This window comes from Anopheles funestus, unplaced genomic scaffold (assembly GCF_943734845.2).
Source record: "Anopheles funestus unplaced genomic scaffold, idAnoFuneDA-416_04 scaffold_32_ctg1, whole genome shotgun sequence".
Lineage (NCBI taxonomy): Eukaryota > Metazoa > Arthropoda > Insecta > Diptera > Culicidae > Anopheles > Anopheles funestus.
In genome coordinates, this window is record NW_026045361.1 from 218,878 (window position 1) to 243,815 (window position 24,938).

Genomic DNA, 24,938 nt, shown 5'->3' on the forward strand with positions numbered 1-24,938 from the left:
GCCGAGACACATTAGCCAAGACACCTTAGCCAAGACACCTTAGCCAAGACACCTTAGCCAAGACACCTTAGCCAAGACACCTTAGCCAAGACACCTTAGCCAAGACACCTTAGCCAAGACACATTAGCCAAGACACCTTAGCCAAGACACCTTAGCCAAGACACCTTAGCCAAGACACTTTAGCCAAGACACCTTAGCCAAGACACCTTAGCCAAGACACATTAGCCAAGACACCTTAGCCGAGACACATTAGCCAAGACACCTTAGCCGAGACACCTTAGCCAAGACACATTAGCCAAGACACCTTAGCCAAGACACCTTAGCCAAGACACATTAGCCGAGACACCTTAGCCGAGACACATTAGCCAAGACACCTTAGCCAAGACACCTTAGCCGAGACACATTAGCCAAGACACCTAAGTCAAGACACTTTAGCCAAGACACCTTAGCCAAGACACCTTAGCCAAGACACCTTAGCCAAGACACATTAGCCAAGACACATTAGCCAAGACACCTTAGCCAAGACACCTTAGCCAAGACACATTAGCCGAGACACATTAGCCAAGACACCTTAGCCAAGACACCTTAGCCAAGACACCTTAGCCAAGACACATTAGCCAAGACACCTTAGCCAAGACACCTTAGCCAAGACACCTTAGCCGAGACACATTAGCCAAGACACCATAGCCAAGACACATTAGCCAAGACACCTTAGCCAAGACACATTAGCCAAGACACCTTAGCCAAGACACCTTAGCCAAGACGCCTTAGCCAAGACACCTTAGCCAAGACACCTTAGCCAAGACACCTTAGCCAAGACACCTTAGCCAAGACACCTTAGCCAAGACACATTAACCAAGACACATTAGCCAAGACACATTAGCCAAGACACCTTAGCCAAGACACCTTAGCCAAGACACCTTAGCCAAGACACATTAGCCAAGACACATTAGCCAAGACACCTTAGCCAAGACACCTTAGCCAAGACACATTAGCCAAGACACATTAGCCGAGACACCTTAGCCAAGACACCTTAGCCAAGACACCTTAGCCAAGACACCTTAGCCAAGACACATTAGCCAAGACACCTTAGCCAAGACACCTTAGCCAAGACGCCTTAGCCAAGACACCTTAGCCAAGACACTTTAGCCAAGACACATTAGCCAAGACACCTTAGCCTAGACACCTTAGCCGAGACACATTAGCCAAGACACCTTAGCCAAGGCACATTAGCCAAGACACCTTAGCCAAGACACCTTAGCCAAGACACCTTAGCCAAGACACCTTAGCCAAGACACCTTAGCCAAGACACCTTAGCCAAGACACCTTAGCCAAGACACCTTAGCCGAGGCACATTAGCCAAGAAACCTTAGCCAAGACTCTTTAGCCAAGACACATTAGCCAAGACACCTTAGCCAAGACACCTTAGCCGAGACACATTAGCCAAGACACCTTAGCCAAGACACCTTAGCCAAGACACATTAGCCAAGACACCTTAGCCGAGACACATTAGCCAAGACACATTAGCCAAGACACCTTAGCCAAGACACCTTAGCCAAGACACATTAGCCAAGACACATTAGCCAAGACACCTTAGCCGAGACACATTAGCCAAGACACATTAGCCAAGACACCTTAGCCGAGACACCTTAGCCAAGACACCTTAGCCAAGACACCTTAGCCAAGACACCTTAGCCAAGACACTTTAGCCGAGACACATTAGCCAAGACACCTTAGCCAAGACACCTTAGCCAAGACACATTAGCCAAGACACATTAGCCAAGACACCTTAGCCAAGACACCTTAGCCAAGACACTTTAGCCGAGACACCTTAGCCAAGACACCTTAGCCAAGACACATTAGCGAAGACACCTTAGCCAAGACACCTTAGCCGAGACACATTATCCAAGACACATTAGCCAAGACACATTAGCCAAGACACTTTAGCCAAGACACATTAGCCAAGACACCTTAGCCGAGACACATTAGCCAAGACACCTTAGCCAAGACACCTTAGCCAAGACACCTTAGCCAAGACACTTTAGCCGAGACACATTAGCCAAGACACCTTAGCCAAGACACCTTAGCCAAGACACATTAGCCAAGACACATTAGCCAAGACACCTTAGCCAAGACACCTTATCCAAGACACCTTAGCCAAGACACCTTAGCCAAGACACATTAGCCAAGACACATTAGCCGAGACACATTAGCCAAGACACCTTAGCCAAGACACCTTAGCCAAGACACATTAGCCGAGACACCTTAGCCAAGACACCTTAGCCGAGACACCTAAGCCGAGACACATTAGCCAAGACACCTTAGCCAAGACACTTTAGCCAAGACACATTAGCCAAGCCACTTTAGCCAAGACACATAAGCCGAGACACATTAGCCAAGACACCTTAGCCAAGACACCTTAGCCAAGACACCTTAGCCAAGACACCTTAGCCAAGACACATTAGCCAAGACACCTTAGCCAAGACACCTTAGCCAAGACACCTTAGCCGAGACACATTAGCCAAGACACCATAGCCAAGACACATTAGCCAAGACACCTTAGCCAAGACACATTAGCCAAGACACCTTAGCCAAGACACCTTAGCCAAGACGCCTTAGCCAAGACACCTTAGCCAAGACACCTTAGCCAAGACACCTTAGCCAAGACACCTTAGCCAAGACACCTTAGCCAAGACACATTAACCAAGACACATTAGCCAAGACACATTAGCCAAGACACCTTAGCCAAGACACCTTAGCCAAGACACCTTAGCCAAGACACATTAGCCAAGACACATTAGCCAAGACACCTTAGCCAAGACACCTTAGCCAAGACACCTTAGCCAAGACACATTAGCCAAGACACATTAGCCGAGACACCTTAGCCAAGACACCTTAGCCAAGACACCTTAGCCAAGACACCTTAGCCAAGACACCTTAGCCAAGACACATTAGCCAAGACACCTTTGCCAAGACACCTTAGCCAAGACACCTTAGCCAAGACACCTTAGCCAAGACACCTTAGCCGAGACACCTTAGCCAAGACACCTTAGCCAAGACACCTTAGCCAAGACACCTTAGCCAAGACACCTTAGCCAAGACGCCTTAGCCAAGACACCTTAGCCAAGACACCTTAGCCAAGACACCTTAGCCAAGACACCTTAGCCAAGACACCTTAGCCAAGACACCTTAGCCGAGGCACATTAGCCAAGAAACCTTAGCCAAGACTCTTTAGCCAAGACACATTAGCCAAGACACCTTAGCCAAGACACCTTAGCCGAGACACATTAGCCAAGACACCTTAGCCAAGACACCTTAGCCAAGACACATTAGCCAAGACACCTTAGCCGAGACACATTAGCCAAGACACATTAGCCAAGACACCTTAGCCAAGACACCTTAGCCAAGACACATTAGCCAAGACACATTAGCCAAGACACCTTAGCCGAGACACATTAGCCAAGACACATTAGCCAAGACACCTTAGCCGAGACACCTTAGCCAAGACACCTTAGCCAAGACACCTTAGCCAAGACACCTTAGCCAAGACACTTTAGCCGAGACACATTAGCCAAGACACCTTAGCCAAGACACCTTAGCCAAGACACATTAGCCAAGACACATTAGCCAAGACACCTTAGCCAAGACACCTTAGCCAAGACACTTTAGCCGAGACACCTTAGCCAAGACACCTTAGCCAAGACACCTTAGCCGAGACACATTAGCCAAGACACCTTAGCCAAGACACATTAGCCAAGACACCTTAGCCAAGACACCTTAGCCAAGACACCTTAGCCAAGACACCTTAGCCAAGACACCTTAGCCAAGACACCTTAGCCAAGACACCTTAGCCAAGACACCTTAGCCGAGGCACATTAGCCAAGAAACCTTAGCCAAGACTCTTTAGCCAAGACACATTAGCCAAGACACCTTAGCCAAGACACCTTAGCCGAGACACATTAGCCAAGACACCTTAGCCAAGACACCTTAGCCAAGACACATTAGCCAAGACACCTTAGCCGAGACACATTAGCCAAGACACATTAGCCAAGACACCTTAGCCAAGACACCTTAGCCAAGACACATTAGCCAAGACACATTAGCCAAGACACCTTAGCCGAGACACATTAGCCAAGACACATTAGCCAAGACACCTTAGCCGAGACACCTTAGCCAAGACACCTTAGCCAAGACACCTTAGCCAAGACACCTTAGCCAAGACACTTTAGCCGAGACACATTAGCCAAGACACCTTAGCCAAGACACCTTAGCCAAGACACATTAGCCAAGACACATTAGCCAAGACACCTTAGCCAAGACACCTTAGCCAAGACACTTTAGCCGAGACACCTTAGCCAAGACACCTTAGCCAAGACACATTAGCGAAGACACCTTAGCCAAGACACCTTAGCCAAGACACCTTAGCCGAGACACATTATCCAAGACACATTAGCCAAGACACATTAGCCAAGACACTTTAGCCAAGACACATTAGCCAAGACACCTTAGCCGAGACACATTAGCCAAGACACCTTAGCCAAGACACCTTAGCCAAGACACCTTAGCCAAGACACTTTAGCCGAGACACATTAGCCAAGACACCTTAGCCAAGACACCTTAGCCAAGACACATTAGCCAAGACACATTAGCCAAAACACCTTAGCCAAGACACCTTATCCAAGACACCTTAGCCAAGACACCTTAGCCAAGACACATTAGCCAAGACACATTAGCCGAGACACATTAGCCAAGACACCTTAGCCAAGACACCTTAGCCAAGACACATTAGCCGAGACACCTTAGCCAAGACACCTTAGCCGAGACACTTTAGCCGAGACACATTAGCCAAGACACCTTAGCCAAGACACCTTAGCCAAGACACATTAGCCAAGACACCTTAGCCGAGACACATTAGCCAAGACACATTAGCCAAGACACCTTAGCCAAGACACCTTAGCCAAGACACATTAGCCAAGACACATTAGCCAAGACACCTTAGCCGAGACACATTAGCCAAGACACATTAGCCAAGACACCTTAGCCGAGACACCTTAGCCAAGACACCTTAGCCAAGACACCTTAGCCAAGACACCTTAGCCAAGACACTTTAGCCGAGACACATTAGCCAAGACACCTTAGCCAAGACACCTTAGCCAAGACACATTAGCCAAGACACATTAGCCAAGACACCTTAGCCAAGACACCTTAGCCAAGACACATTAGCCAAGACACATTAGCCAAGACACCTTAGCCTAGACACCTTAGCCGAGACACATTAGCCAAGACACCTTAGCCAAGACACATTAGCCAAGACACCTTAGCCAAGACACCTTAGCCAAGACACCTTAGCCAAGACACCTTAGCCAAGACACCTTAGCCAAGACACCTTAGCCAAGACACCTTAGCCAAGACACCTTAGCCGAGGCACATTAGCCAAGAAACCTTAGCCAAGACTCTTTAGCCAAGACACATTAGCCAAGACACCTTAGCCAAGACACCTTAGCCGAGACACATTAGCCAAGACACCTTAGCCAAGACACCTTAGCCAAGACACATTAGCCAAGACACCTTAGCCGAGACACATTAGCCAAGACACATTAGCCAAGACACCTTAGCCAAGACACCTTAGCCAAGACACATTAGCCAAGACACATTAGCCAAGACACCTTAGCCGAGACACATTAGCCAAGACACATTAGCCAAGACACCTTAGCCGAGACACCTTAGCCAAGACACCTTAGCCAAGACACCTTAGCCAAGACACCTTAGCCAAGACACTTTAGCCGAGACACATTAGCCAAGACACCTTAGCCAAGACACCTTAGCCAAGACACATTAGCCAAGACACATTAGCCAAGACACCTTAGCCAAGACACCTTAGCCAAGACACTTTAGCCGAGACACCTTAGCCAAGACACCTTAGCCAAGACACATTAGCGAAGACACCTTAGCCAAGACACCTTAGCCAAGACACCTTAGCCGAGACACATTATCCAAGACACATTAGCCAAGACACATTAGCCAAGACACTTTAGCCAAGACACATTAGCCAAGACACCTTAGCCGAGACACATTAGCCAAGACACCTTAGCCAAGACACCTTAGCCAAGACACCTTAGCCAAGACACTTTAGCCGAGACACATTAGCCAAGACACCTTAGCCAAGACACCTTAGCCAAGACACATTAGCCAAGACACATTAGCCAAAACACCTTAGCCAAGACACCTTATCCAAGACACCTTAGCCAAGACACCTTAGCCAAGACACATTAGCCAAGACACATTAGCCGAGACACATTAGCCAAGACACCTTAGCCAAGACACCTTAGCCAAGACACATTAGCCGAGACACCTTAGCCAAGACACCTTAGCCGAGACACCTAAGCCGAGACACATTAGCCAAGACACCTTAGCCAAGACACTTTAGCCAAGACACATTAGCCAAGCCACTTTAGCCAAGACACATTAGCCGAGACACATTAGCCAAGACACCTTAGCCAAGACACCTTAGCCAAGACACCTTAGCCAAGACACCTTAGCCGAGACACATTATCCAAGACACATTAGCCAAGACACATTAGCCAAGACACTTTAGCCAAGACACATTAGCCAAGACACCTTAGCCGAGACACATTAGCCAAGACACCTTAGCCAAGACACCTTAGCCAAGACACCTTAGCCAAGACACTTTAGCCGAGACACATTAGCCAAGACACCTTAGCCAAGACACCTTAGCCAAGACACCTTAGCCAAGACACCTTAGCCAAGACACATTAGCCAAGACACATTAGCCAAGCCACCTTAGCCAAGACACCTTAGCCAAGACACTTTAGCCGAGACACCTTAGCCAAGACACCTTAGCCAAGACACATTAGCGAAGACACCTTAGCCAAGACACCTTAGCCAAGACACCTTAGCCGAGACACATTATCCAAGACACATTAGCCAAGACACCTTAGCCAAGACTCCTTAGCCAAGACACATTAGCCAAGACACATTAGCCAAGACACCTTAGCCAAGACACCTTAGCCAAGACACCTTAGCCGAGACACATTAGCCAAGACACCATAGCCAAGACACATTAGCCAAGACACCTTAGCCAAGACACATTAGCCAAGACACCTTAGCCAAGACACCTTAGCCAAGACACCTTAGCCAAGACACCTTAGCCAAGACACCTTAGCCAAGACACCTTAGCCAAGACACCTTAGCCAAGACACCTTAGCCAAGACACATTAACCAAGACACCTTAGCCAAGACACATTAGCCAAGACACCTTAGCCAAGACACCTTAGCCAAGACACCTTAGCCAAGACACATTAGCCAAGACACATTAGCCAAGACACCTTAGCCAAGACACCTTAGCCAAGACACCTTAGCCAAGACACATTAGCCAAGACACATTAGCCGAGACACCTTAGCCAAGACACCTTAGCCAAGACACCTTAGCCAAGACACCTTAGCCAAGACACATTAGCCAAGACACCTTAGCCAAGACACCTTAGCCAAGACGCCTTAGCCAAGACACCTTAGCCAAGACACTTTAGCCAAGACACATTAGCCAAGACACCTTAGCCTAGACACCTTAGCCGAGACACATTAGCCAAGACACCTTAGCCAAGACACATTAGCCAAGACACCTTAGCCAAGACACCTTAGCCAAGACACCTTAGCCAAGACACCTTAGCCAAGACACCTTAGCCAAGACACCTTAGCCAAGACACCTTAGCCAAGACACCTTAGCCGAGACACATTAGCCAAGAAACCTTAGCCAAGACACTTTAGCCAAGACACATTAGCCAAGACACCTTAGCCAAGACACCTTAGCCGAGACACATTAGCCAAGACACCTTAGCCAAGACACCTTAGCCAAGACACATTAGCCAAGACACATTAGCCAAGACACCTTAGCCAAGACACCTTAGCCAAGACACCTTAGCCAAGACACATTAGCCAAGACACATTAGCCAAGACACCTTAGCCAAGACACATTAGCCAAGACACCTTAGCCGAGACACATTAGCCAAGACACATTAGCCAAGACACCTTAGCCAAGACACCTTAGCCAAGACACCTTAGCCAAGACACCTTAGCCAAGACACCTTAGCCAAGACACTTTAGCCGAGACACATTAGCCAAGACACCTTAGCCAAGACACCTTAGCCAAGACACATTAGCCAAGACACATTAGCCAAGACACCTTAGCCAAGACACCTTAGCCAAGACACTTTAGCCGAGACACCTTAGCCAAGACACCTTAGCCAAGACACATTAGCGAAGACACCTTAGCAAAGACACCTTAGCCAAGACACCTTAGCCGAGACACATTATCCAAGACACATTAGCCAAGACACCTTAGCCAAGACACTTTAGCCAAGACACATTAGCCAAGACACCTTAGCCGAGACACATTAGCCAAGACACCTTAGCCAAGACACCTTAGCCAAGACACCTTAGCCAAGACACTTTAGCCGAGACACATTAGCCAAGACACCTTAGCCAAGACACCTTAGCCAAGACACATTAGCCAAGACACATTAGCCAAGACACCTTAGCCAAGACACCTTATCCAAGACACCTTAGCCAAGACACCTTAGCCAAGACACATTAGCCAAGACACATTAGCCGAGACACATTAGCCAAGACACCTTAGCCAAGACACCTTAGCCAAGACACATTAGCCGAGACACCTTAGCCAAGACACCTTAGCCAAGACACCTAAGCCGAGACACATTAGCCAAGACACCTTAGCCAAGACACTTTAGCCAAGACACATTAGCCAAGCCACTTTAGCCAAGACACATTAGCCGAGACACATTAGCCAAGACACCTTAGCCAAGACACCTTTGCCAAGACACCTTAGCCAAGACACCTTAGCCAAGACACATTAGCGAAGACACCTTAGCCAAGACACCTTAGCCAAGACACCTTAGCCGAGACACATTATCCAAGACACATTAGCCAAGACACATTAGCCAAGACACTTTAGCCAAGACACATTAGCCAAGACACCTTAGCCGAGACACATTAGCCAAGACACCTTAGCCAAGACACCTTAGCCGAGACACCTTAGCCAAGACACCTTAGCCAAGACACCTTAGCCGAGACACATTAGCCAAGACACCTTAGCCAAGACACTTTAGCCAAGACACATTAGCCAAGACACCTTAGCCAAGACACCTTATCCAAGACACCTTAGCCAAGACACCTTAGCCAAGACACATTAGCCAAGACACATTAGCCGAGATACATTAGCCAAGACACCTTAGCCAAGACACCTTAGCCAAGACACATTAGCCGAGACACCTTAGCCAAGACACCTTAGCCAAGACACCTAAGCCGAGACACATTAGCCAAGACACCTTAGCCAAGACACTTTAGCCAAGACATATTAGCCAAGCCACTTTAGCCAAGACACATTAGCCGAGACACATTAGCCAAGACACCTTAGCCAAGACACCTTAGCCAAGACACCTTAGCCAAGACACATTAGCCGAGACACCTTAGCCAAGACACATTAGCCAAGACACCTTAGCCGAGACACATTAGCCAAGACACCTTAGCCAAGACACCTTAGCCAAGACACTTTAGCCGAGACACATTAGCCAAGACACATTAGCCAAGACACCTTAGCCAAGACACCTTAGCAAAGACACCTTAGCCAAGACACCTTAGCCGAGACACATTAGCCAAGACACCTTAGCCAAGACACCTTAGCCAAGACACATTAGCCAAGACACCTTAGCCAAGACACCTTAGCCAAGACACCTTAGCCAAGACACATTAGCCAAGACACCTTAGCCGAGACACATTAGCCAAGACACCTTAGCCAAGACACATTAGCCAAGACACCTTAGCCAAGACACCTTAGCCAAGACACCTTAGCCGAGACACATTAGCCAAGACACATTAGCCAAGACACATTAGCCAAGACACCTTAGCCAAGACACATTAGCCAAGACACCTTAGCCGAGACACATTAGCCAAGACACCTTAGCCAAGACACCTTAGCCAAGACACCTTAGCCAAGGCACCTTAGCCAAGACACATTAGCCAAGACACCTTAGCCAAGACACCTTAGCCAAGACACCTTAGCCAAGACACATTAGCCAAGACACCTTAGCCAAGACACCTTAGCCAAGACACCTTAGCCAAGACACCTTAGCTAAGACACATTAGCCAAGACACATTAGCCAAGACACCTTAGCCAAGACACATTAGCCAAGACACCTTAGCCGAGACACATAAGCCAAGACGCCTTAGCCAAGACACCTTAGCCAAGACACATTAGCCAAGACACCTTAGCCAAGACACCTTAAGCAAGACACATTAGCCAAGACACATTAGCCAAGACACCTTAGCCAAGACACCTTAGCCAAGACACCTTAGCCAAGACACATTAGCCAAGACACCTTAGCCAAGACACCTTAGCCGAGACACATTAGCCAAGACACCTTAGCCAAGACACCTAAGCCAAGACACCTTAGCCAAGACACATTAGCCAAGACACCTTAGCCAAGACACCTTAGCCAAGACACCTTAGCCAAGACACCTTAGCCAAGACACCTTAGCCAAGACACATTAGCCAAGACACATTAGCCAAGACACCTTAGCCGAGACACATTAGCCAAGACACCTTAGCCAAGACACCTAAGCCAAGACACCTTAGCCAAGACACATTAGCCAAGACACCTTAGCCAAGACACCTTAGCCAAGACACCTTAGCCAAGACACCTTAGCCAAGACACCTTAGCCAAGACACTTTAGCCAAGACACATTAGCCAAGACACCTTAGCCGAGACACATTAGCCAAGACACCTTAGCCAAGACACCTTAGCCAAGACACATTAGCCAAGACACCTTAGCCGAGACACATTAGCCAAGACACTTTAGCCAAGACACCTTAGCCGAGACACATAAGCCAAGACACCTTAGCCAAGACACCTTAGCCAAGACACCTTAGCCAAGACACATTAGCCAAGACACCTTAGCCAAGACACCTTAGCCAAGACACATTAGCCAAGACACATTAGCCAAGACACCTTAGCCAAGACACCTTAGCCAAGACACCTTAGCCGAGACACATTAGCCAAGACACCTTAGCCAAGACACCTTAGCCAAAACACATTAGCCAAGACACCTTAGCCAAGACACCTTAGCCAAGACACCTTAGCCAAGACACCTTAGCCAAGACACATTAGCCAAGACACCTTATCCGAGACACATTAGCCAAGACACCTTAGCCAAGACACATTAGCCAAGACACCTTAGCCAAGACACCTTAGCCGAGACACATTAGCCAAGACACATTAGCCAAGACACATTAGCCAAGACACCTTAGCCAAGACACCTTAGCCGAGACACATTAGCCAAGACACCTTAGCCAAGACACCTTAGCCAAGACACATTAGCCAAGACACATTAGCCAAAACACTTTAGCCAAGACACCTTAGCCAAGACACCTTAGCCAAGACACTTAAGCCGAGACACATTAGCCAAGACACATTAGCCAAGACACCTTAGCCAAGACACCTTAGCCAAGACACCTTAGCCAAGACACCTTAGCCAAGACACATTAGCCAAGACACCTTAGCCAAGACACCTTAGCCAAGACACTTTAGCCGAGACACATTAGCCAAGACACCTTAGCCAAAATACATTAGCCAAGACACCTTAGCTAAGACACCTTAGCCAAGACACATTAGCCAAGACACCGTAGCCAAGACACCTTAGCCAAGACACCTTAGCCAAGACACCTTAGCCAAGACACATTAGCCAAGACACCGTAGCCAAGACACCTTAGCCAAGACACATTAGCCGAGACACATTAGCCAAGACACCTTAGCCAAGACACTTTAGCCAAGACACATTAGCCAAGACACCTTAGCCAAGACACCTTAGCCGAGACACATTAGCCAAGACACCTTAGCCAAGACACCTTAGCCAAGACACATTAGCCAAGACACCTTAGCCAAGACACCTTAGCCAAGACACCTTAGCCACGACACCTTAGCCAAGACACTTTAGCCAAGACACCTTAGCCAAGACACATTAGCCAAGACACATTAGCCAAGACACATTAGCCAAGACACATTAGCCAAGACACCTTAGCCAAGACACCTTAGCCAAGACACATTAGCCAAGACACCTTAGCCAAGACACCTTAGCCAAGACACCTTAGCCAAAACACATTAGCCAAGACACCTTAGCCGAGACACATTAGCCAAGACACCTTAGCCAAGACACATTAGCCAAGACACCTTAGCCAAGACACCTTAGCCAAGACACCTTAGCCGAGACACATTAGCCAAGACACATTAGCCAAGACACATTAGCCAAGACACCTTAGCCAAGACACTTTAGCCGAGACACATTAGCCAAGACACCTTAGCCAAGACACCTTAGCCAAGACACCTTAGCCAAGACACCTTAGCCAAGACACTTTAGCCGAGACACATTAGCCAAGACACCTTAGCCAAAATACATTAGCCAAGACACCTTAGCTAAGACACCTTAGCCAAGACACATTAGCCAAGACACCGTAGCCAAGACACCTTAGCCAAGACACCTTAGCCAAGACACCTTAGCCAAGACACCTTAGCCAAGACACCTTAGCCAAGACACCTTAGCCAAGACCCTTTAGCCAAGACACATTAGCCAAGACACCTTAGCCGAGACACATTAGCCAAGACACATTAGCCAAGACACTTTAGCCGAGACACATTAGCCAAGACACCTTAGCCAAGACACCTTAGCCAAGACACCTTAGCCAAGACACCTTAGCCAAGACACCTTAGCCGAGACACATTAGCCAAGACACCTTAGCCAAGACACCTTAGCCAAGACACCTTACAAAAGACACCTTAGCCAAGACACCTTAGCCAAGACACCTCAGCCAAGACACCTTAGCCAAGACACATTAGCCAAGACACCTTAGCCAAGACACCTTAGCCAAGACACATTAGCCAAGACACCTTAGCCAAAATACATTAGCCAAGACACCTTAGCTAAGACACCTTAGCCAAGACACATTAGCCAAGACACCGTAGCCAAGACACCTTAGCCAAGACACCTTAGCCAAGACACCTTAGCCAAGACACCTTAGCCAAGACACCTTAGCCAAGACACCTTAGCCAAGACACATTAGCCAAGACACATTAGCCAAGACACCTTAGCCAAGACACATTAGCCAAGACACCTTAGCCAAGACACCTTAGCCAAGACACTTTAGCCGAGACACATTAGCCAAGACACCTTAGCCAAGACACCTTAGCCAAGACACCTTAGCCAAGACACCTTAGCCAAGACACCTTAGCCAAGACACCTTAGCCGAGACACATTAGCCAAGACACCTTAGCCAAGACACCTTAGCCAAGACACCTTACAAAAGACACCTTAGCCAAGACACCTTAGCCAAGACACCTTAGCCAAGACACCTTAGCCAAGACACCTTAGCCAAGACACATTAGCCAAGACACCTTAGCCGAGACACATTAGCCAAGACACCTTAGCCAAGACACCTTAGCCAAGACACCTTAGCCAAGACACCTTAGCCAAGACACATTAGCCAAGACACCTTAGCCAAGACACCTAAGCCAAGACACCTTAGCCACGACACCTTAGCCAAGACACTTTAGCCAAGACACCTTAGCCAAGACACCTTAGCCAAGACACATTAGCCAAGACACCTTAGCCAAGACACCTTAGCCAAGACACATTAGCCAAGACACCTTAGCCAAGACACCTCAGCCAAGACACCTTAGCCAAGACACATTAGCCAAGACACCTTAGCCAAGACACCTTAGCCAAGACACCTTAGCCAAGACACATTAGCCAAGGCACCTTAGCCAAGACACCTTAGCCAAGACACATTAGCCAAGACACCTTAGCCAAGACACCTTAGCCGAGACACATTAGCCAAGACACCTTAGCCAAAACACATTAGCCAAGACACCTTAGCCAAGACACCTTAGCCAAGACACCTTAGCCGAGACACATTAGCCAAGACACCTTAGCCAAGACACATTAGCCAAGACACCTTAGCCAAGACACCTTAGCCGAGACACATTAGCCAAGACACCTTACCCAAGACACCTTAGCCAAGACACCTTAGCCAAGACACATTAGCAAAGACACTTTAGCCAAGACACCTTAGCCAAGACACCTTAGCCAAGACACTTTAGCCGAGACACATTAGCCAAGACACATTAGCCAAGACACCTTAGCCAAGACACCTTAGCCAAGACACCTTAGCCAAGACACATTAGCCAAGACACCTTAGCCAATACACCTTAGCCAAGACACATTAGCCAAGACACATTAGCCAAGACACCTTAGCCAAAATACATTAGCCAAGACACCTTAGCTAAGACACCTTAGCCAAGACACATTAGCCAAGACACCGTAGCCAAGACACCTTAGCCAAGACACATTAGCCGAGACACATTAGCCAAGACACCTTAGCCAAGACACTTTAGCCAAGACACATTAGCCAAGACACCTTAGCCAAGACACCTTAGCCGAGACACATTAGCCAAGACACCTTAGCCAAGACACCTTAGCCAAGACACATTAGCCAAGACACCTTAGCCAAGACACCTTAGCCAAGACACCTTAGCCACGACACCTTAGCCAAGACACTTTAGCCAAGACACCTTAGCCAAGACACATTAGCCAAGACACATTAGCCAAGACACATTAGCCAAGACACATTAGCCAAGACACCTTAGCCAAGACACCTTAGCCAAGACACATTAGCCAAGACACCTTAGCCAAGACACCTTAGCCAAGACACCTTAGCCAAAACACATTAGCCAAGACACCTTAGCCGAGACACATTAGCCAAGACACCTTAGCCAAGACACATTAGCCAAGACACCTTAGCCAAGACACCTTAGCCAAGACACCTTAGCCGAGACACATTAGCCAAGACACATTAGCCAAGACACATTAGCCAAGACACCTTAGCCAAGACACTTTAGCCGAGACACATTAGACAAGACACCTTAGCCAAGACACCTTAGCCAAGACACCTTAGCCAAGACACATTAGCCAAGACACTTTAGCCAAGACACCTTAGCCAAGACACCTTAGCCAAGACACTTTAGCCGAGACACATTAGCCAAGACACATTAGCCAAGACACCTTAGCCAAGACACCTTAGCCAAGACACCTTAGCCAAGACACCTTAGCCAAGACACATTAGCCAAGACACCTTAGCCAAGACACCTTAGCCAAGACACATTAGCCAAGACACATTAGCCAAGACACCTTAGCCAAAATACATTAGCCAAGACACCTTAGCTAAGACACCTTAGCCAAGACACATTAGCCAAGACACCGTAGCCAAGACACCTTAGCCAAGACACATTAGCCGAGACACATTAGCCAAGACACCTTAGCCAAGACACTTTAGCCAAGACACATTAGCCAAGACACCTTAGCCAAGACACCTTAGCCGAGACACATTAGCCAAGACACCTTAGCCAAGACACCTTAGCCAAGACACCATAGCCAAGACACCTTAGCCAAGACACCTTAGCCAAGACACCTTAGCCAAGACACCTTAGCCAAGACACCTTAGCCAAGACACCTTAGCCAAGACACCTTAGCCAAGACACCTTAGCCAAGACACCTTAGCCAAGACACCTTAGCCAAGACACCTTAGCCAAGACACCTTAGCCAAGACACCTTAGCCAAGACACCTTAGCCAAGACACCTTAGCCAAGACACTTTAGCCGAGACACATTAGCCAAGACACCTTAGCCAAGACACTTTAGCCAAGACACCTTAGCCAAGACACCTTAGCCAAGACACCTTAGCCGAGACACATTAGCCAAGACACCTAAGCCAAGACACTTTAGCCAAGACACATTAGCCAAGACACCTTAGCCAAGACACCTTAGCCAAGACACCTTAGCCAAGACACATTAGCCAAGACACATTAGCCAAGACACATTAGCCAAGACACCTTAGCCAAGACAAATTAGCCAAGACACCTTAGCCGAGACACATTAGCCAAGACACATTAGCCAAGACACCTTAGCCAAGACACCTTAGCCAAGACACCTTAGCCAAGACACCTTAGCCAAGACACCTTAGCCAAGACACATTAGCCAAGACACATTAGCCAAGACACCTTAGCCGAGACACATTAGCCAAGACACCTTAGCCAAGACACCTAAGCCAAGACACCTTAGCCAAGACACATTAGCCAAGACACCTTAGCCAAGACACCTTAGCCAAGACACCTTAGCCAAGACACCTTAGCCAAGACACCTTAGCCAAGACACTTTAGCCAAGACACATTAGCCAAGACACCTTAGCCGAGACACATTAGCCAAGACACCTTAGCCAAGACACCTTAGCCAAGACACATTAGCCAAGACACCTTAGCCGAGACACATTAGCCAAGACACTTTAGCCAAGACACCTTAGCCGAGACACATAAGCCAAGACACCTTAGCCAAGACACCTTAGCCAAGACACCTTAGCCAAGACACATTAGCCAAGACACCTTAGCCAAGACACCTTAGCCAAGACACATTAGCCAAGACACATTAGCCAAGACACCTTAGCCAAGACACCTTAGCCAAGACACCTTAGCCGAGACACATTAGCCAAGACACCTTAGCCAAGACACCTTAGCCAAGACACATTAGCCAAGACACCTTAGCCAAGACACCTTAGCCAAGACACCTTAGCCAAGACACCTTAGCCAAGACACATTAGCCAAGACACCTTATCCGAGACACATTAGCCAAGACACCTTAGCCAAGACACATTAGCCAAGACACCTTAGCCAAGACACCTTAGCCGAGACACATTAGCCAAGACACATTAGCCAAGACACATTAGCCAAGACACCTTAGCCAAGACACCTTAGCCGAGACACATTAGCCAAGACACCTTAGCCAAGACACCTTAGCCAAGACACATTAGCCAAGACACATTAGCCAAAACACTTTAGCCAAGACACCTTAGCCAAGACACCTTAGCCAAGACACTTTAGCCGAGACACATTAGCCAAGACACATTAGCCAAGACACCTTAGCCAAGACACCTTAGCCAAGACACCTTAGCCAAGACACCTTAGCCAAGACACATTAGCCAAGACACCTTAGCCAAGACACCTTAGCCAAGACACTTTAGCCGAGACACATTAGCCAAGACACCTTAGCCAAAATACATTAGCCAAGACACCTTAGCTAAGACACCTTAGCCAAGACACATTAGCCAAGACACCGTAGCCAAGACACCTTAGCCAAGACACCTTAGCCAAGACACCTTAGCCAAGACACATTAGCCAAGACACCGTAGCCAAGACACCTTAGCCAAGACACATTAGCCGAGACACATTAGCCAAGACACCTTAGCCAAGACACTTTAGCCAAGACACATTAGCCAAGACACCTTAGCCAAGACACCTTAGCCGAGACACATTAGCCAAGACACCTTAGCCAAGACACCTTAGCCAAGACACATTAGCCAAGACACCTTAGCCAAGACACCTTAGCCAAGACACCTTAGCCACGACACCTTAGCCAAGACACTTTAGCCAAGACACCTTAGCCAAGACACATTAGCCAAGACACATTAGCCAAGACACATTAGCCAAGACACATTAGCCAAGACACCTTAGCCAAGACACCTTAGCCAAGACACATTAGCCAAGACACCTTAGCCAAGACACCTTAGCCAAGACACCTTAGCCAAAACACATTAGCCAAGACACCTTAGCCGAGACACATTAGCCAAGACACCTTAGCCAAGACACATTAGCCAAGACACCTTAGCCAAGACACCTTAGCCAAGACACCTTAGCCGAGACACATTAGCCAAGACACATTAGCCAAGACACATTAGCCAAGACACCTTAGCCAAGACACTTTAGCCGAGACACATTAGCCAAGACACCTTAGCCAAGACACCTTAGCCAAGACACCTTAGCCAAGACACCTTAGCCAAGACACTTTAGCCGAGACACATTAGCCAAGACACCTTAGCCAAAATACATTAGCCAAGACACCTTAGCTAAGACACCTTAGCCAAGACACATTAGCCAAGACACCGTAGAAAAGACACCTTAGCCAAGACACCTTAGCCAAGACACCTTAGCCAAGACACCTTAGCCAAGACACCTTAGCCAAGACCCTTTAGCCAAGACACATTAGCCAAGACACCTTAGCCGAGACACATTAGCCAAGACACATTAGCCAAGACACTTTAGCCGAGACACATTAGCCAAGACACCTTAGCCAAGACACCTTAGCCAAGACACCTTAGCCAAGACACCTTAGCCAAGACACCTTAGCCAAGACACCTTAGCCGAGACACATAAGCCAAGACACCTTAGCCAAGACACCTTAGCCAAGACACCTTACAAAAGACACCTTAGCCAAGACACCTTAGCCAAGACACCTCAGCCAAGACACCTTAGCCAAGACACATTAGCCAAGACACCTTAGCCAAGACACCTTAGCCAAGACACATTAGCCAAGACACCTTAGCCAAAATACATTAGCCAAGACACCTTAGCTAAGACACCTTAGCCAAGACACATTAGCCAAGACACCGTAGCCAAGACACCTTAGCCAAGACACCTTAGCCAAGACACCTTAGCCAAGACACCTTAGCCAAGACACCTTAGCCAAGACACCTTAGCCAAGACACATTAGCCAAGACACATTAGCCAAGACACCTTAGCCAAGACACATTAGCCAAGACACCTTAGCCAAGACACCTTAGCCAAGACACTTTAGCCGAGACACATTAGCCAAGACACCTTAGCCAAGACACCTTAGCCAAGACACCTTAGCCAAGACACCTTAGCCAAGACACCTTAGCCAAGACACCTTAGCCGAGACACATTAGCCAAGACACCTTAGCCAAGACACCTTAGCCAAGACACCTTACAAAAGACACCTTAGCCAAGACACCTTAGCCAAGACACCTTAGCCAAGACACCTTAGCCAAGACACCTTAGCCAAGACACATTAGCCAAGACACCTTAGCCGAGACACATTAGCCAAGACACCTTAGCCAAGACACCTTAGCCAAGACACCTTAGCCAAGACACCTTAGCCAAGACACATTAGCCAAGACACCTTAGCCAAGACACCTAAGCCAAGACACCTTAGCCACGACACCTTAGCCAAGACACTTTAGCCAAGACACCTTAGCCAAGACACCTTAGCCAAGACACATTAGCCAAGACACCTTAGCCAAGACACCTTAGCCAAGACACATTAGCCAAGACACCTTAGCCAAGACACCTCAGCCAAGACACCTTAGCCAAGACACATTAGCCAAGACACCTTAGCCAAGACACCTTAGCCAAGACACCTTAGCCAAGACACATTAGCCAAGGCACCTTAGCCAAGACACCTTAGCCAAGACACATTAGCCAAGACACCTTAGCCAAGACACCTTAGCCGAGACACATTAGCCAAGACACCTTAGCCAAGACACATTAGCCAAGACACCTTAGCCAAGACACCTTAGCCAAGACACCTTAGCCGAGACACATTAGCCAAGACACCTTAGCCAAGACACATTAGCCAAGACACCTTAGCCAAGACACCTTAGCCGAGACACATTAGCCAAGACACCTTACCCAAGACACCTTAGCCAAGACACCTTAGCCAAGACACATTAGCAAAGACACTTTAGCCAAGACACCTTAGCCAAGACACCTTAGCCAAGACACTTTAGCCGAGACACATTAGCCAAGACACATTAGCCAAGACACCTTAGCCAAGACACCTTAGCCAAGACACCTTAGCCAAGACACCTTAGCCAAGACACATTAGCCAAGACACCTTAGCCAATACACCTTAGCCAAGACACATTAGCCAAGACACATTAGCCAAGACACCTTAGCCAAAATACATTAGCCAAGACACCTTAGCTAAGACACCTTAGCCAAGACACATTAGCCAAGACACCGTAGCCAAGACACCTTAGCCAAGACACATTAGCCGAGACACATTAGCCAAGACACCTTAGCCAAGACACTTTAGCCAAGACACATTAGCCAAGACACCTTAGCCAAGACACCTTAGCCGAGACACATTAGCCAAGACACCTTAGCCAAGACACCTTAGCCAAGACACATTAGCCAAGACACCTTAGCCAAGACACCTTAGCCAAGACACCTTAGCCACGACACCTTAGCCAAGACACTTTAGCCAAGACACCTTAGCCAAGACACATTAGCCAAGACACATTAGCCAAGACACATTAGCCAAGACACATTAGCCAAGACACCTTAGCCAAGACACCTTAGCCAAGACACATTAGCCAAGACACCTTAGCCAAGACACCTTAGCCAAGACACCTTAGCCAAAACACATTAGCCAAGACACCTTAGCCGAGACACATTAGCCAAGACACCTTAGCCAAGACACATTAGCCAAGACACCTTAGCCAAGACACCTTAGCCAAGACACCTTAGCCGAGACACATTAGCCAAGACACATTAGCCAAGACACATTAGCCAAGACACCTTAGCCAAGACACTTTAGCCGAGACACATTAGCCAAGACACCTTAGCCAAGACACCTTAGCCAAGACACCTTAGCCAAGACACATTAGCCAAGACACTTTAGCCACGACACCTTAGCCAAGACACCTTAGCCAAGACACTTTAGCCGAGACACATTAGCCAAGACACATTAGCCAAGACACCTTAGCCAAGACACCTTAGCCAAGACACCTTAGCCAAGACACCTTAGCCAAGACACATTAGCCAAGACACCTTAGCCAAGACACCTTAGCCAAGACACATTAGCCAAGACACATTAGCCAAGACACCTTAGCCAAAATACATTAGCCAAGACACCTTAGCTAAGACACCTTAGCCAAGACACATTAGCCAAGACACCGTAGCCAAGACACCTTAGCCAAGACACATTAGCCGAGACACATTAGCCAAGACACCTTAGCCAAGACACTTTAGCCAAGACACATTAGCCAAGACACCTTAGCCAAGACACCTTAGCCGAGACACATTAGCCAAGACACCTTAGCCAAGACACCTTAGCCAAGACACCATAGCCAAGACACCTTAGCCAAGACACCTTAGCCAAGACACCTTAGCCAAGACACCTTAGCCAAGACACCTTAGCCAAGACACCTTAGCCAAGACACCTTAGCCAAGACACCTTAGCCAAGACACCTTAGCCAAGACACCTTAGCCAAGACACCTTAGCCAAGACACCTTAGCCAAGACACCTTAGCCAAGACACCTTAGCCAAGACACCTTAGCCAAGACACTTTAGCCGAGACACATTAGCCAAGACACCTTAGCCAAGACACTTTAGCCAAGACACCTTAGCCAAGACACCTTAGCCAAGACACCTTAGCCGAGACACATTAGCCAAGACACCTAAGCCAAGACACTTTAGCCAAGACACATTAGCCAAGACACCTTAGCCAAGACACCTTAGCCAAGACACCTTAGCCAAGACACATTAGCCAAGACACATTAGCCAAGACACATTAGCCAAGACACCTTAGCCAAGACAAATTAGCCAAGACACCTTAGCCGAGACACATTAGCCAAGACACCTTAGCCAAGACACCTTAGCCAAGACACCTTAGCCAAGACACCTTAGCCAAGACACCTTAGCCAAGACACCTTAGCCAAGACACCTTAGCCATGATCCTTTAGCCAAGACACATTAGCCAAGACACCTTAGCCGAGACACATTAGCCAAGACACCTTAGCCAAGACACATTAGCCAAGACACCTTAGCCGAGACACATTAGCCAAGACACCTTAGTCAAGACACCTTAGCCAAGACACATTAGCCAAGACACCTTAGCCAAGACACATTAGCCAAGACACATAAGCCAAGACACCTTAGCCAAGACACCTTAGCCAAGAAACATATGCCGAGACACATTAGCCAAGACACCTTAGCCAAGACACCTTAGCCAAGACACTTTAGCCAAGACACCTTAGCCAAGACACCTTAGCCAAGACACCTTAGCCAAGACACCTTAGCCAAGACACCTTAGCCAAGACACCTTAGCCAAGACACCTTAGCCAAGACACCTTAGCCAAGACACATTAGCCAAGACACCTTAGCCAAGACACCTTAGCCAAGACACATAAGCCAAGACACCTTAGCCAAGACACATTAGCCAAGACACCTTAGCCAAGACACATTAGCCAAGACACATTAGCCAAGACACCTTAGCCGAGACACCTTAGCCAAGACACCTTAGCCAAGACACATTAGCCAAGACACCTTAGCCAAGACACATTAGCCAAGACACATTAGCCAAGACACCTTAGCCAAGACACATTAGCCAAGACACCTTAGCCAAGACACCTTAGCCAAGACACATAAGCCAAGACACCTTAGCCAAGACACATTAGCCAAGACACCTTAGCCAAGACACCTTAGCCGAGACACATTAGCCAAGACACCTTAGCCGAGACACCTTAGCCAAGACACCTTAGCCAAGACACCTTAGCCAAGACACCTTAGCCAAGACACCTTAGCCAAGACACTTTAGCCAAGACACCTTAGCCAAGACACCTTAGCCAAGACACCTTAGCCAAGACACCTTAGCCAAGACACTTTAGCCAAGACACCTTAGCCGAGACACATTAGCCAAGACACCTAAGCCAAGACACTTTAGCCGAGACACATTAGCCAAGACACATTAGCCAAGACACCTTAGCTAAGACACCTTAGCTAAGACACCTTAGCCAAGACACCTTAGCCAAGACACCTTAGCCAAGACACCTTAGCCAAGACACATTAGCCGAGACACATTAGCCAAGACACATTAGCCGAGACACATTAGCCAAGACACCTTAGCCAAGACACCTTAGCCGAGACACATTAGCCAAGACACCTTAGCCAAGACACTTTAGCCAAGACACATTAGCCAAGACACCTTAGCCAAGACACCTTAGCCCAGACACCTTAGCCAAGACACCTTAGCCAAGACACTTTAGCCAAGACACATTAGCCAAGACACCTTAGCCGAGACACATTAGCCAAGACACCTTAGCCAAGACACATTAGCCAAGACACATTAGCCAAGACACCTTAGCCAAGACACCTTAGCCAAGACACATTAGCCGAGACACATTAGCCAAGACACATTAGCCAAGACACCTAAGCCAAGACACCTTAGCCAAGACACCTTAGCCAAGACACCTTAGCCTAGACACATTAGCCGGAACACCTTAGCCAAGACACCTTAGCCAAGACACCTTAGCCAAAACACATTAGCCAAGACACCTTAGCCAAGACACCTTAGCCAAGACACCTTAGTCAAGACACCTTAGCCAAGACACCTTACCCAAGACACCTTAGCCAAGACACCTTAGCCAAGACACATTAGCCAAGACACCTTAGCCGAGACACCTTAGCCGAGACACATTAGCCAAGACACCTTAGCTAAGACACCTTAGCCAAGACACTTTAGCCAAGACACATTAGCCGAGACACATTAGCCAAGACACCTTAGCAAAGACACCTTAGCCAAGACACATTAGCCAAGACACATTAGCCAAGACACCTTAGCCAAGACACTATAGCCAAGACACATTAGCCAAGACACCTTAGCCAAGACACCTTAGCCAAGACACCTAAGCCGAGACACATTAGCCAAGACACCTTAGCCAAGACACCTTAGCCAAGACACCTTAGCCAAGACACATTAGCCAAGACACCTTAGCCAAGACACCTTAGCCAAGACACTTTAGCCAAGACACATTAGCCAAGACACCTTAGCCAAGACACTTTAGCCAAGACACATTAGCCAAGACACCTTAGCCAAGACACCTTAGCCAAGACACTTTAGCCAAGACACCTGAGCCAAGACACATTAGCTGAGACACCTTAGCCAAGACACCTTAGCCAAGACACCTTAGCCGAGACACATTAGCCAAGACACTTTAGCCAAGACACATTAGCCAAGACACCTTAGCCAAGACACCTTAGCCAAGACACTTTAGCCAAGACACCTTAGCCAAGACACCTTAGCCAAGACACCTTAGCCAAGACACCTTAGCCAAGACACCTTAGCCAAGACACATTAGCCAAGACACCTTAGCCAAGACACCTTAGCCAAGACACCTAAGCCGAGACACATTAGCCAAGACACCTTAGCCAAGACACCTGAGCCAAGACACCTTAGCCAAGACACATTAGCCAAGACACCTTAGCCAAGACACATTAGCCAAGACACCTTAGCCAAGACACCTTAGCCAAGACACCTTAGCCAAGACACCTTAGCCAAGACACATTAGCCAAGACACCTTAGCCAAGACACCTTAGCCAAGACACCTTAGCCGAGACACATTAGCCAAGACACCTTAGCCAAGACACCTTAGCCAAGACACATTAGCCAAGGCACCTCAGCCAAGACTCCTTAGCCAAGACACCTTAGCCAAGACACTTTAGCCAAGACACATTAGCCAAGACACCTTAGCCGAGACACATTAGCCAAGACACCTTAGCCAAGACACATTAGCCAAAACACATTAGCCAAGACACATTAGCCAAGACACATTAGCCAAGACACATTAGCCAAGACACATTAGCCAAGACACATTAGCCAAGACACCTTAGCCAAGACACCTTAGCCAAGACACCTTAGCCAAGACACATTAGCCAAGACACATAAGCCAAGACACATTAGCCAAGACACCTTAGCCAAGACACCTTAGCCAAGACACATTAGCCAAGACACCTTAGCCAAGACACCTTAGTCAAGACACCTTAGCCAGGACACATTAGCCAAGACACCTTAGCCAAGACACCTTAGTCAAGACACCTTAGCCGAGACACATTAGCCGAGACACATTAGCCAAGACACCTTAGCCAAGACACATTAGCTAAGACACCTTAGCCAAGACACCTTAGCCAAGACACCTTAGCCAAGACACATTAGCCAAGACACCTTAGCCA

General features: G+C 47.9%; 2 long non-coding RNA genes across 2 annotated transcripts in view; both read right to left on the reverse strand.

The window, feature by feature from the left end:
• Positions 1-24,938, reverse strand: part of LOC125774574 (uncharacterized) — a 122,213-nt gene that overhangs the window by 37,181 nt on the left and 60,094 nt on the right. Inside the window, exon 6 of the long non-coding RNA XR_007421058.1 lies at positions 23,951-24,160. This is a non-coding gene — a long non-coding RNA (uncharacterized LOC125774574). The remainder of the gene's footprint in view (positions 1-23,950; positions 24,161-24,938) is intronic.
• Positions 393-18,065, reverse strand: LOC125774579 (uncharacterized). The gene is made up of 3 exons (XR_007421063.1): positions 15,761-18,065; positions 11,365-12,736; positions 393-1,032 (listed from the first exon to the last, which is right to left on the reverse strand). It is a non-coding gene; the product is annotated as an uncharacterized LOC125774579 (long non-coding RNA).